The sequence below is a fragment of the Podarcis vaucheri genome, assembly GCF_965113315.1.
Source record: "Podarcis vaucheri genome assembly, chromosome: 1".
Classification (NCBI taxonomy): Eukaryota; Metazoa; Chordata; class Lepidosauria; order Squamata; family Lacertidae; genus Podarcis; species Podarcis vaucheri.
The window spans coordinates 123,441,929-123,454,028 of NC_138759.1; the positions used below are offsets into that span (position 1 = coordinate 123,441,929).

Below are 12,100 nucleotides of genomic sequence, written 5' to 3' on the forward strand. Positions count from 1 at the left end.
CTTGTCTGTCACAGATTACCCTATGAGGTAAAAAGGATTATCATGGTGCAACTGTTCGCCCTTTTGCATCATCCTCCATTGATTGTGACCTGTTTCAGCAAAGATCTGTATTTTCCCCCAACTCTTGTACAAAGCATACTGCTCTTTTAAGCACTTAACCAACCAACAAATAGCTACACAATCTGATTATCTGGTACAGTGGTACCTTGATTCTTAAACTTAACCCATTCGAGAAGTCCATTCCAAAACCAAAGCATTCCAAAACCAAGCAGCACTTTCCCATAGAAAGTAATGCAAAATTGATTAATCCGTTCCAGACTTTTAAAAACAACCCCTAAAACAGCAATTTAACATGAATTTTACTATCTAATGAGACCCTTGATCCATAAAATAAAAGCAATGAACAATGTATTGCAGTCACACAATCAATCAATCAGTAGATGAAATGGAGTGCACACAGTCACAAAAACAAAACAAAAAAGCCACAAAAACAAAAACACAAAATAAATAGCGTGAACAGGTAGACTGCAGCGTAACACTCAAAATGGAAGCATGGCACTCAAAACGGAGCATGTTTGGCTTCCGAAAAATATTCGCAAACCAGAACACTTGCCTCTGGGTTTGCAGTGTTTGGGTTCCAAGTTGTTTGAGTACCAAGGCATTTGAGAACCAAGGTAACACTGTAAACATTTTATTAAAATAAGAATTATTTAATTTATTACTTGCCCTTCACCCTGAGGTCCTAGGATGGGTTACAACATTACAGCACAACATTACAACACAAATTTTTAAACAGTTCAAAACAACTTGTAGTATCACGGCACCCATACTCTCCAACATTTCTCCGATGAAAATACGGACATCCCATTCCATAATGATAATTTCACTATTTATACCCCCACACATCTTACCAGGTTGCCCCAGCCACTCTGGGCAGCTTCCAACATATATAAAAAACATAATAAAACAGTAAACATTTTTTAAAAACTTCCCTATAGAGGATTGCCTTCAGACGACTCGGGGGGTCAGATAGCTCCGTACCCTTCAACATTTCTCCAATGAAAATAGGGACATCCTAAGGAAAAGTGATGGACTGCGAGAAGATCAAACCTCTCCATTCTTAAGGAAATCAGCCCTGAGTGCTCACTGGAAGGACAGACCCTGAAGCTGAGGCTCCAATACTTTGGCCACCTCATGAGAAGAGAAGACTCCCTGGAAAAGACCCTGATGTTGGGAAAGATGGAGGGCACAAGGAGAAGGGGACGACAGAGGACGAGATGGTTGGACAGTGTTCTTGAAGCTACCAGCATGAGTTTGACCAAACTGCGGGAGGCAGTGGAAGACAGGAGTGCCTGGCGTGCTCTGGTCCATGGGGTCACGAAGAGTCGGAGACGACTAAACGACTAAACAACAACAACAAGGAAAAGTGGGACATTCTGGGATAAAACCAGAAACCGGAATGGCTTCTCAAAAACAAGGACGCCCCTGGCAGTGGCAGAGCAAGCTGATTGGGCGCCTGGGGCGGCGCGTGTGCCCTGTGCCCAGGGGTGGGAACAGCAGCCTGTGGGGCAGGGCGAGCTGGGGCAGAACTCTCCACGGGGCCTCCAAAGAGTCTGCCTGCAACCTCCCACTCAGCCGCCCTACAGCTGAGGGGGAGGCGGCGGTCGGACAGTTTGGGGCAGCACAGAGTCTGCGGGCTCCCAAGCCACTGCATCACTCCCAGCAGAGATGCGTGGCTCGGACGTGCTGCAGGCCCCGTGTTCTGGTCCTGAGGGTTAACCATGAGGCGAGGTCCAAGGTCAAGGGTGTGGTATGGAGGCTGTCCATCAAAGCTGAAGCTGAGTCCAAGGCAGGGAGTCGGGTGAGGTCAGGAACTCTGGCAGAAGAGCAGGACAGGGTGCAGGCAGGAACAGGCTACCAACAATGTTGCTCCCGCAACTTGGGACTGGGGCTGGCTGGCTTTTTTCTGCCCCAAGGCATAGGGCAGCCCCGGTCCACAGGTGACTCACCTCTCCTGGCCTGGAGGCGAGCACTCCTCCTGCGGGAACTTAGTTCCCTCCGCCTCTCTGCCCTGAGCCTCTGCAGCTCAGGAGAGGCTGGAGGGTTACCGGACCCAGAGGCAACCTCACCTTCCCCTGACGGGGCTGAGAGTGGAGCACCTGCAGGCAATGGGTCCCTCCATCACCTCAGGAGCCAGAGCAGACTCAGCTGGTGCCTGCACCTGAGGATCCAGCACAGGTGAGGACCCTTCAGGCTCAGGCCCCAGCCCCGGCTCAGCTGGTTCTGGAGGCGGGGACTCCTGTGCAGGCTGGGATTCCTCAGGTTCAGCCTCCGAGTCCGAATTCCAGGCCATCACACCCCGGGGTGAGTGCAACCAGGCATTTTGTCACCCCCCACTGCACCCCCCTTCCTCCAGCCCAGTCCCTGGAAAATAGGGACACTTGGAGGGTCTGCGGTACCCAAAGGAAAAGTCTAAGGGATGTGGGCTTGTAGACTGCTATTATTTGTGTAGGAAGGATTCAAGTGCAAATCATAGCTTTAGGTTTGCACTATTTTATTTTATTTTCAAAAAAAATTATTAGTTTTCCAAATTTATAACAAACAAATCCACAAACATAAAAAGAAAACATTAAAAAACAAACAAGCAAGCAAACATTTATCCTAACTGTAATAATTCCACTTTTGTTAACATTATTAGGTGACTTCCTCTAGTTCCGCTGGCTTAGTTTCCATATAAATCATTGTAGCAGTTTCCAAAACTATTTTCACATACAATTTACTTGGTCGATTAACATCTTTCTTTCTTTTCATTTTAACTTTTGACATAGTATTCTACCACATCACATATGTAAATCCTAGGCCAATCTGATACTCGCAAGTAATTATATTTCAGTTATCTTAACATATTTAGCTAAATAGTCTTTGAATTTCTTCCATTCCTCTTGGTACTCCTCCTCCTTCTGGTCGCAGACTCTTCCGGTCAGGTCGGCTAGCTCCCAAAAGTCCATCCTCTTCATCTGCCATTCCTCCACTGTTGGTACTTCTTGTAATTGCCAATTTTTGGCCAACAAAATTCTAGCTTAGGTTTGCACTATTAATGTAGAATAAAGCGCTTGGATGCCCCAGTACAACAAATCCTGATGGGACTGTTTCCCCATGATCTCAACTTCTCTTAGATCATTCCCAAAATTATTCCTGGTCTGGTCTGTTCTCGTATGAACAAGAAAGGGTTCTGGGTCACAATAAGAATTAAGAAGTCTGGGAAGGATTACAAAATGAAGCCAAAAGTTTGGCAAATGCAAGAAAAAGCAGTGGATATATCACATTCCGTGCACTGTTTCTGGGACTCCTGTGAGTTTTTCTGTTGCTTCTTAACAATATGCATAAGACCAGCTCCGATACATCCGCCATTCACAAGCGCTAAAGGGAGAACACATTTCTATAAATGACCATATACACCTGCCATCTTGGTCTGAGGCTGAACACTTGTTGCATGTGGATACATATATATCTAGATTGGGGCTCTTATTATTATTATTATAATCTTCTTCTTCTTCTTCTTCTTCTTCTTCTTCTTCTTCTTCTTCTTCTTCTTCTTCTTCTTCATTTTATGCTGCAATCTCTGTTAATGCCCTTAGGTTAATGTGTGAGGAAAAAGCACTTCAGCAGTTTTGCTTCCCGTTTGGAGTTCTTTTCACACATCATAAGAAAGCATACAGAGATTGGAAAAGAGCTTATTTAGAAGAAAACAAGGAGTTGAGCAAGGAGCAGGGAAGGTCTGCTGACCCAGAGCTGGACCCTGTGATTATTTTCTTCTTGTGCCCCCTTCGATGGGAAGTCCAGAGAATGGCAACACAAGAACAGGCCTTTTCGGTGGTGGCCCCCCCCGCCCCCGCTCGTGGAATGCTCTGCCCACGAAGGCTCACCTAGCACCACCTTTATCTGTTTTTTAGGCTCCAGGCAAAAAGTTCCTTTTTACCTGGCCTTCTGGTTCTGAAGGTTTTTAAGTACTATTAGTGGGGTGAGTTCTGTAAGCCTGGGTTTTATTTGTATGGGGTGTTTGTTTGTTTGTTTGTTTGCTGTAATTGGTTTTATTGTTAATACTGTGTGGCTGTTGTGTAAGTCACTTTGAGTCTTTTTAGTTGGCAAAGCGATTAATTTACTACTACTACTATTATTATTATTATTATTATTATTATTATTATTATTATTCACTAAATGGAAATACGGTGGTTCTTTGTATTTGCACATTCCTGTATTGGCCTCTGGAAGATGAAGGTGTCTGTGTTTCTGTGTAAAAGCATACTCTCCCACCTTTCTCAGATGAAAATAGGTACATCCTATGATGATGATGATGATGATGATGATGATGATGATTATACCCCACCCGTCTGACGGGGTTGCCCCAGCCACTCTGGGCGACTTTCAACATATATAAAAACATAATAATAAAACATTAATCGTTTAAAAACTTCCCTATACAGGGCTGCCTTCAGCTGCCTTCTAAAGGCTGTATAGTTAACTGATCTCCTTGGCTTGGGGGGGGGGGTCACATAATTCAATACCTCCCAACATTTCTCTGATGAAAATAGGGACATCCTGAGATCAAATCAGAAACCAGGATGCGTCTGTAAATCCAGGACTTACTCCATCCCCAACTTGGTTCCTGTGTTCAGTGGTGGAGGGCATATCCACACACAGTCCAGAGTAGCCCTGACATCACAAAGAAAGATGACTATTATTATTATTATTATTATTATTATTATTATTATTATTATTATTATTTATACCCCGCCCATCTGGCCAGGCCTCCCCAGCCACTCTGGGCGGCTTCCAACAGAATATTAAAAAACAAGAATAAAACATCAAGCATAAAAAAATTCCCTCAACAGGGCTGCCTTCAGATGTCTTCTAAAAGCGAGATAGTAGTTTATTTCCTTGACATCTGATGGGAGGGCGTTCCACAGGGTGGGCACCACTACCGAGAAGGCCCTCTGCCTGTTTCTCTGTAACTTGGCTTCTCGCAGGGAGGGAACCACCAGAAGGCCCTCAGAGCTGGACCTCAGTGTCGGGGCTGAACGATGGGGGTGGAGATGCTCCTTCAGGTATACTGGGCCGAGGCCATTTAGGGCTTTAAAGGTCAGCAAAAACCCTTTGAATTGTGCTCGGAAATGTACTGGGATGGAAATTGGTGCCCAAATTGTGCCGCCAGACTTGCCTAAGTGTTGTCCCTAGCAGGGATAAAACATGCTTTTGGGGCGTTGCTTCAGGCAGCAAACCATCTTTGGCAAGCACCACACAGTCAGCACCTTCCTTCCTTCCTTCCTTCCTTCCTTCCTTCCTTCCTTCCTTCCTTCCTTCCTTCCTTCCGGATCTTTCCCCAAAAAATCTGTATCAGCATCGCTTGTTTGCTAAAGCTAGATGAACTTCCTGGTTATTAGGACTCGCCATTATGTTCCAGACCACTAAATTATTGGCTCTTAATGCTGTGACTCAGAGAGTGGCTCTGCCAAATGACTCGGTGATCTTCTCTTCTAGCTAAGCCAGCCTAGCTTGTAATTTGAGGAGTCCAAAAGGGATAATAACAGCGCTGCTTGTCATGTGGCTTAACACCGACTGCACAAAACAATTCACCGCATTGGCTTCCATTAAAAACACAGGGAATGGCGACTTATTGATACCTGGGCAGTGCCCATACACGGGAACTCCTCTTAACTGATACTTTTCTTCATCTATTTTTACTATGCGTTGGTGATGGTGTTTGTTAAAAAGCAATTTGAGCGTGTGCTCTGCCTTATCCAGAAGTAGGTTGTCTGAAGTGCAAAACGTCATAGTGATTTTGCTGAGTATAAAATTACAAGACTGGCTTCATAATAATACTCTTTGCTTGATTTAACGAACCATTGGCATAGTAACTGCTCGGTTTGATGTTAAAATAAGGAAACCTGCCAGGTTTCATCTTAAGTCTACAAGGCACAAACTTTTTTTTTGGTCCTCAGCTCTTGGCTGTTGAGAGGTCTCTGAGCTTCTGTTACCTGTTATTATTACCTGTTATGACCTATCGAGTTGCCCAGAAAGAAATGAGAGTCCTTGAACGGAAAAAGGTTCCCCAACTCTGGCATAGAAATAAGTGCTGTATACAAATGTTCCTATTTTCCCTCATGAAATACTGACAGGTAAGTTAAACAACACTTTCTGCACTTCCCAGAAACAACTGAAGACATTTATGGGTGAATATAGGTCTCTGGTGACGCTGTGGGTTAAACCACAGAGCCTAGGACTTGCCGATCAGAAGGTCGGCGGTTCGAATCCCTGCAATGGGGTGAGCTCCCGTTGCTCGGTCCCTGCTCCTGCCAACCTAGCAGTTCAAAAGCACATCAAAGTGCAAGTAGATAAATAGGTACCAATCTGGTGGGAAGGTAAACGGCGTTTCCATGTGCTGCTCTGGTTCGCCAGAAGCGGCTTAGTCATGCTGGCCACATGACCCGGAAGCTGTACGCCGGCTCCCTCGGCCAATTAAGCGAGATGAGCGCTGCAACCCCAGAGTTGGTCACGAATGGACCTAATGGTCAGGGGTCCCTTTACCTTATAGGTCTCTGCCATGGGTGTCTACCTTGCATTGTTTTTATCTGCTTTCTGTGCTGTTTTTAAAACTGATTTTTAAAGCTGTTTTTATTCCATTTTGCCTTGAGAAGTGCTATATTTTTTTCTAGGAAAAGAGGTGCTGGGACTTAGCACGAACTCATTCTCTTAGAACGGCAATGGCGCCCATCTGAGAGGGGCCGGTTCCGGCGAGTTCCAGCTGGGGGGGGGAGGCCTGGCCTTTAGACACATGTGTCAAAAAACGATCAATGAATAAATAAGTTAAATGTAGGACTAAGGTTTTATTTATTTATGTAGAACAAATGCACTTGATGCACCACACTTCAAATCAAATAAATGCATTTATGTACCACACTAGGAAGGAAGGAAGGAAGGAAGGGAAGGAAGGAAGGAAGAATGCATATAGTAATAATGTATCTGTGTATCTGAAGAAGTGTGCATGCACACAAAAGCTTATACCAAGAACTAACTTAGTTGGTCTTTAAGGTGCTACAGGAAGGAATTTTTTTATTTTTAGTAATAATGTATATACAACAGGTGTTTTTTTGCACCTGATCCAGAAAACAAGCAACATAGGCACGGTTTTAAAAGTTTATTTACGCAGTTGAGATGCAAATCCTCTTATACAGTATCAGGAAGTTTTTTTTAAAATGTTTTGTAATGTTTTTATATGCGCTGGAAGCCACCCAGTCTTATTCCAATGTTGTTGTGTGTTGAGGTCCCCAAGCTACCCTCCTAAATAAATCACAATTCACACAGAAATTTTTGTTTAAGGTTTTTGGCATAATTTTGTCCGGGGGTGGGGTGGGAAATCAAACAGGAAAAAAGGGGAAATAAATAAATTAAGGGACTGGAGAGGATTAGAAAGAAGGGGGACATAAAGAAATGTAACCAGACAATGAGAAGATTGCTCCACTGTCCCCCCGATGCACACAGCAAAAGAGAACGCTCAATGCTGTGTGCTCAGTACAGTGGTACCTCAGGTTACAGACGCTTCAGGTTAGACTCCGCTAACCCAGAAATAATACCTCTTTGCTTCAGGATGAGAACATAAATTGTGCTCCGGCGGTGCAGCGGCAGCGAGAGGCCCCATTAGCTAAAGTGGTACCTCAGGTTAAGAACAGTTTCAGGTTAAGAACGGACCTCCAGAACGAATTAAGTTCTTAACCCGAGGTACCACTATATATAAAACCCTTGGTCCATCCCACAAATTGGCAACATCAAAATTTCCAAGGTAACTCAAACAGCTCAATCACTGCTATGGCGATCTGTATGATCCCGCCCAGCAACAGAGGGGTGGCCTGTCAGACCCCACCGCAACATATGCTCTCCATGAAGGAGAACACGGTTGCAAATGTCCTTTGGAAGCCAAATGTCCGACACGGCTTCCAACTGAGTGCAGGAAGCTCCTGCAGCCAATCGGAAGCCGCCCCTTGCCCCCCCCCTTCTAGAACCCACCACTCTCAACGAACTCTCAACTGCATCCCCCCCAACATTCAAACTCGCTTTCAAAGCCTGAAAGGACCCTGCTGTACTGCTGTACTCTTTCTACAACAGTCTCCGCTGTGACTGAGTTTCCCAAAGGTGAGAGCCTGGAAGCTACAATGCCCAGGATCATTTGGAGGACATCATGTGCTTTAAATGCTCATTAGATGCACTTTCTGTATATATCTATATATTTATCTGGAACTCCTCCAACCAATCAGACTAACTGAGCTTGTTTCTTCCTTAGGAGAGAGGCAGGCCAGAACAAAGGGGGAAAGGCTCCCACCTCAGGTAAGTGGAAATACCAATTGAATGTCCTATATTCTAGGAATGTCCCCCACCCTCATGCACCAGACTGCTGCTAGCATGGCTATGAGCCAGGCGTTTGCCAATTCCTTCATTTTCTTTGCAGGGAGGGAGCCTTTCCCCAATGTGTACTTTGTTCTGGCAAATTCCCTGGAGTGACCATTAGTTACTTTGGCAGAGGGAACGAAGGGATCCTTTTGAAACATGTTTTGGGAGTCCTAGAAACACTCTCCCCACCTATGGCTTCCAGGAAGTGCTTTTCAGAAGCATTACTCTGTTCAACTGCGTTGCCTTGCATAACCCTCTGCACCATGCAATTGTCTCACCCTCTTTGAAAGCCACCTCATCCGAGATGCTCTTGTGGGGCATCTGATTGTCCTTGGCTTTCACTACAGGATTGCCAGGTGAAATATACTTGGAGTCGAGAGTAGATTTCATGCTCTTTTTTTGTTGTTTAGTCATTTAGTTGTGTCCGACTCTTCGTGACCCCATGGACTAGAGCACGCCAGGCACTCCTGTCTTCCACTGCCTCCCGCAGTTTGGTCAAACTCATGCTGGTAGCTTCAAGAACACTGTCCAACCATCTCGTCCTCTGTCGTCCCCTTCTCCTTGTGCCCTCCATCTTTCCCAACATCAGGGTCTTTTCCAGGGAGTCTTCTCTTCTCATGAGGTGGCCAAAGTATTGGAGCCTCAGCTTCACAATCTGTCCTTCCAGTGAGCACTCAGGGCTGATTTCCTTCAGAATGGAGAGGTTTGATCTTCTTGCAGTCCATGGGACCCTCAAGAGTCTCCTCCAGCACCATAATTCAAAAGCATCAATTCTTCAGCGATCAGCCTTCTTTATGGTCCAGCTCTCACTTCCATACCTCACTACTGGGAAAGCCATGGCTTTAACTATACAGAACTTTGTTGGCAAGGTGATGTCTCTGCTTTTTAAGATGCTGTCTAGGTTTGTCATTGCTTTTCTCCCAAGAAGCAGGAATGGAAGTTCCCCCAGAATGTCTGCTTTATATACATTATTTACACAATGGGCCCCACGTGATTGGCTAATTCCGGGATTCTCCTGTAGGCCAATCAGGTTGTGGATTCACTTCCACCTGGAGCTGGATTGTGTGCCTCCTGTGGACCAATCAGACTGCTGCATTTTGGATCCTATTCAACTCAGTCCATAACACCAGGATTCTCCATGACAGTCAAAGTGGAGAGAGAAGCCTTTCAATATTTGGTGTGGCTAAGACAGCTGAACGTGCAGCCATTCTCATATGATGTCCTTCTTCCTCCACAGGGCCACACCTCCAGGGATGAGGCTCCAGCTCCAGCCCCCAGGATGAAGAACCGGACAACATCCCAGAGGTTCCCGGCTGACGTCCCTCGCAACGCTTCCCCACTGCCCCTTCTCCATACGGGCGTGGCTCCTTCCCGGCCTGGTTTGGCACAGAAGCAGCAGCCAAAGTTTCCTCCCATTAAAACTGCTTCTCGGGTTATTTCTGAGAGGGAGGAGACTTTGGCTGCTGCTTCTGTGCTAGGCTGGTTGGGACGGAGCTGAGACGCCCGTACGGAGGAGAAGTGGGGAGCACTTATAAGATCAGGTAGGAGGAAATGCCCCTTCCCAGGTCCCCCACCCTCCTGCCCCAGACTGGGGCCAGCGTGGCTGGGAGCCAGGCGTCTGCTGATGTCTCCGTTTCCTTTGCAGCGAGGGAAAAGTTCAGATGGGGAACCACCGCATTCCAGGAGGGACTGGAGCCCAGACGACGGCCTCTCGCCTCTGAGGTAATGGGACGGGGGGGGGCTTAGGAAACACACCAGAAGGGCCTTCAGGGTCAGGCCAAGGGCTCACCGGGTCCAGCCTCCTCTTCTCCCAGGGGCCACCCAGATGCCACTGTGAAAGCAGCAAACAAGATCTGAGCCCAAGAAGCAGTGCATAGCGTTGAGTTCTCCCATGCTTCAAAGATCCCTTCTTTCTTGCAGGATCTCCTGTCTGCACCACTGTGGTTGCTGCCCAAGCCTCCCCCAAGAAGACCAGATAAGAGGAAGAGAACCTTTGCACGGGGCAGGGAGAACACTCTACAAGTTGAACGTACATGTTCATGCTCTGGGTGCATTTCTTTTAAAAGGCATACACTGTTAAGGTGGGTTTGGGGTCTGGGGGTCTTCCTACAGGGGTTGCTTGACTACAACTCCCATTGTCCTTGACCACTGTCCTTTCCCCCTTTCTTTTTTTATAAAAAAACACAGCTTGAGGATTCCCCAGTGATGCCAGCTGGCGGAAGGAAGAGGCACTGGGTGACGGAGCAAAGATGAATTCTAGAGCATTTGGATCTCAGCTGAAGGACTGTATTCTGGTTTCTGATTTTTCAGCTGCTGAAGCATTTGAAAGCTGTGATGTGACCGGGGAAAATTCGGAACCAACGCGATCAGAGATTCACCGAGGACTGGAATAAATTTACAGAGTATATCAAAAATGTATGCGAGGAGCAATTAACGCTTGTTGGCTTTCAAGAAGCTCTGTGGAAATGATTGATAGAAATGTTGCTTAAAAGATATGATAAGATTAAGATTGTTAAAGCGCAATATAAATTTAAGAAATGTGAGTAATTGTGATAATATGGAAAATTGTCAGATAGGCTGAGGGAAGTCTAAAAGATGTATATGTTAGAAGTGGATGTTAAATATGGATGAAATGTATATTGGAAATTGAATAAAAATTAATTATATATAGAAAGCTGTGATGTGACAAATAGAGGCTTTACAAATGTGTAGGGCGAACTTTCCCCTGTTCATCCTTTGGTCATACCAGATTGTTATGTACTGAAGTTCTCACCCTGGGCCACCAGCAGGGGGATACTGTAGATAGTTTTCACTCAGGTCCACATATGCAAATAGGGGATTGAAAGTGATGTTCAGTGATTGGATAGTTACAGAAAATGGTTACAGTTGCGTTGTAGTGGAGCTCTATATAAGCAGGCTGGCTGAACCCTTCAGTTCAGTTCTGTTCTGGCCTGTGAATAAACAAAAGCTGTTTGAAGAATCGCTGTGTTGTCTGATATTTTTACCCACATAATTTTGTTGTTGTTAAATCAAGATAAGATGCATTTTTCTACTCTGAGAAATATTCAGGGGCTGCATGCACTGCTGAAGCTGCAAATGGAATTCCAAGCAGTGAAGCAGGTTCAGTGTCTTCCTTTACTTCCTAGTTCTAACTTGTCCCTGGATATCTGGAAAGGCAACTGTGACTGCCTTGGTTTTGTGGATATTCTGAACAACTCGGCACAGAGTGAAGAAATGGGAGAGCCTCATCTTTTGGTTGAACACAAACTTGATTTATTATAATGCGCACATACTCCATCCTTCTGTTCATGAAAATGTTTCTTACCTGTGTCCCTGTGGGTTCAAGTAAATCATATAAACAGTAGTTGTACAGCACTTGTTTTGATACACACAATCTCTCACCTACCTTGATGAAAACAAGGCATATTAAATGCTTAAATATATTACTTTTCTTCTGTGTTTACTGTCCATACAAATGTCTTGTAACTGGGTATTTTTTTAAAAAAATTGGGAAATATCTCTATTCAGGGCAATTAATGTTTCATGTCTGCAACTGTGGAACTGTAGACATTAAAAAGTCTATAGAAAGGGGACATTTTAGATTGAATGTTCTTGTTCTTTGCCATATATAACCCAGGTAAAGGTAAAGGGACCCCTG

At 45.2% G+C, this 12,100-nt stretch overlaps 1 long non-coding RNA gene across 7 annotated transcripts; it reads left to right on the plus strand.

Annotated features, from left to right (window-relative positions):
* Window positions 1-7,669: 7,669 nt before the first annotated feature.
* Window positions 7,670-11,065, plus strand: LOC309525175. 7 transcript variants are annotated; one of them, XR_014216077.1, is made up of 5 exons: window positions 7,670-8,379; window positions 8,501-9,983; window positions 10,088-10,164; window positions 10,363-10,523; window positions 10,630-11,065. It is a non-coding gene; the product is annotated as an uncharacterized lncRNA (long non-coding RNA). The 7 variants fall into 7 exon arrangements; XR_014216079.1 differs by having other exon boundaries at window positions 7,670-8,187; window positions 8,336-8,379; window positions 8,501-10,164; XR_014216080.1 differs by having other exon boundaries at window positions 7,670-8,187; window positions 8,336-8,379; window positions 9,680-10,164.
* Window positions 11,066-12,100: the final 1,035 nt, after the last annotated feature.